The sequence below is a fragment of the Crocodylus porosus genome, unplaced genomic scaffold (assembly GCF_001723895.1).
Source record: "Crocodylus porosus isolate Cpor-Errol unplaced genomic scaffold, CroPor_comp1, whole genome shotgun sequence".
NCBI classification, from domain to species: domain Eukaryota; kingdom Metazoa; phylum Chordata; order Crocodylia; family Crocodylidae; genus Crocodylus; species Crocodylus porosus.
This window is the reverse complement of record NW_017728931.1, coordinates 7,136,364-7,138,948: the sequence shown is the minus strand read 5'-3', so window position 1 is coordinate 7,138,948 and position 2,585 is coordinate 7,136,364. Positions and strand designations below refer to the sequence as shown.

The 2,585-nt window shown below is 48.2% G+C and overlaps 1 long non-coding RNA gene across 1 annotated transcript in view; it reads right to left on the bottom strand.

The window, feature by feature from the left end:
* Nucleotides 1–1,724: 1,724 nt before the first annotated feature.
* LOC109316218 overlaps nucleotides 1,725–2,585 on the bottom strand; it is a 9,725-nt gene continuing 8,864 nt past the window's right edge. The window contains exon 3 of the long non-coding RNA XR_002102762.1: nucleotides 1,725–1,737. This is a non-coding gene — a long non-coding RNA (uncharacterized LOC109316218). The remainder of the gene's footprint in view (nucleotides 1,738–2,585) is intronic.

Sequence of the window (2,585 nt, the reverse complement as noted above, 5' to 3'; positions counted from 1 at the left end):
GTTCAGAGGTTTCTGGGAAACCGCACCTCAAACTGTTCAAAGCAAAACTCATACTTGCCAGCAGTGGCAGCCTCCTGTCATCCGGTGCACAGATCCAGGGGCCTGCAACCCCAGGAGGGCTGCATGGCTCTGCCGGACTCCTCCCAGGGGTGCAAGGCCCTGGACCTGTGCGCCGGATGACAGGAAGCTGCTGCTGCTGCTGCCTGAGACCCAGCACCAGGGAAGACTGATGCTGTTGCTGGCCCCAGGCAGCAGCAGCAACCTCCTGTCATCCGGCATGCAGGTCCAGGGCCCCGCAACCCAGGAGTCTGGCAGCACTGGGAGGGCAAGTTGAGCTCCATGGGGCTGGTGAAACCAGTTGGGGCACAGCCCTGGCTCTCCCCATCTCCCACTGCCAGGCTGCACTCCGACCAGCTCCACTAGTCCCATTGAGCTCAGTTCAGCAGCAGGAGGCAGAGCGCAGCCCTGGCTCTCCCCACCTCCTGCTGTTGGGCTGTGCTCCGAGTGGCTCCGCAACACCACGGAGCTTAGTCCAGGAGCCGGAGGTGGAGTGCAGCCCTGGCTCTCCCTGCCTCCTGCTGCTAGGCTGCACTCTGACCAGCTCTGCAACCCCATGGAGCGCAGCTTGGCAGCAGGAGGCAGGGAGAGCCAGGGCTGAGCTCCATGGGGCTGCAGAGCCACTCGGAGTGCAGCCCTGGCTTTCTCCTGCCTCCTGCCACCAGGCTGCTTTGAAACTTGAAATGCTTAGAAACTTTCAAAACATTTTGACTGCCCGCATTTTGTTTGGAAGCTGTTTCAAAGTTTTTTGTTTCATTTCGATTTTGCTATTTCAAGCTAAAAATACATCAAAGCAGCTTTGAAACGAAACACTACATGAAATTTTGCACAGCCCTAATGCCTAGCTCCTACAGCCTCTCTTGGTATGACCTGCTTACTAAGCCCTTTATCAACTTTGCTGCCCACCTCTGGACCCTCTCTAGCTTCTCCACATCCTTTTTAAAATGTATAGCTCAGAACTACACACAGTACTCCAGATGAGGCCTAACCAGTGCTGAGTAGAAAAGCACTTATCACCTCCCATGTCTTGCACCTAGTACTTCTATTGATGCAGCCCAAAACCACATTTGCCTCTTGTGTGACTGCATCACACCACAGACAGAAGTTCCTTTCCATAGTACTGTCATCCAGCCAGGTGTTACTCATTTTGTATGTATTTTTGATAATTCCTCCCAAGGTATAGCACCTTGCATTTATCTACTGAACTTCATCCTGTTATCTCCAGCCCAGCTTTCCAATTTGTCAAGGTGCTTCTGAATCGTGATCACATTCTCCATGTTTACAATCCTTCCCAGTTTTACATTGTCTGCCAAGTTGTTCAAGAAGCTTTCTATGCCAGCATCCAAATCATTAATAAACATATTGAACAGCACAGGGCCCTGGACAAATTCTTGTGGGACTCCACTTGAAACCTGCCATTCTGACATGGACCCTCTGTTTTGCAGCTGTTGAGCCAGTTATCTATCCCCCTTGTAGTGGGTTTTATCTAGCCTACATTTCTCCAATTTGTTTATGAGAAAGTTGTGCAGCACCTGGTAAAAAGCCTTGCTGAAGTCCAGCTACAAGGAACTCAAAGGTAAAATTGAGAACTGCTGGCAATAGTATGTAACCTATGGTTAATAAACAGCCTGTGCCAGAGGACTGGCAGGTTGTTAGCGTAACTCCAATCTGCAAAAAGGACTCCAGAGGTGATTTGGGGAACTACAGACTAGTGAGTCTCTTCCATCCCTAGCAAGTTGGTAGAATCTATAATAAAGAATAAAATCAGTGGTCAAATGGACATATATGATCAACCTCTTTTTCTGAAAGGAAATCCTGCCTCACCAATCTGGAGTTCTTTGAGGGGGTCAACAAGCACATGAACAAGGGGGATCCAGTTGACATAGTATATTTAGACTTCCAAGAAGCATTTGACAAGCTCACTCACCAAAAAAACCTTGTTCCCACAGGACTGGAGGGAAGGTTCTTTTGTGGACTGAGAGCTGGTGAAAAGATAGGGAATAAAAGGTAGGGCTAAATCATCACTTTTCATGATGGAGGGGGATCAAAAGTGGGGTCCTTACAGGGATCTGTGTTGGGCCCAATTTCATTCAACATTCTCATCAATGAGCTAGAAATGTGGGTGTGTAATGAAATATCCAAGTTTATAGATGTGGTGATGGCAATTAGAATCCCTCCTCTTACCCCTTTATAGTCCCCTAACAAACTGTAGGTTCCCTGACTTCCCCTCCTGCCACGTCTTGGATGTTATTATTATATGTTCTAATTTTTTATGTCACTCGTCGGGAGCATTATTATATAACCTTTTTTTTGTTTTTTGGTTTTTTTCTAGTAGTTCGTTCTTAGTATGTCTCTATTAGGGGTCCCGGGAACTATGGATAAAATATCTTGCTCGCTTCCCGAATATCCACGCTCACTCGCAAATACAGTTTCCAAGTTTCTAGGGTCAGAAGGGACCTGAGCAGATCATCAAGTCTGACCCCCTGCCATGGCAGGAAAGAGTACTGGAGTCAAACGACCCCAGCAAG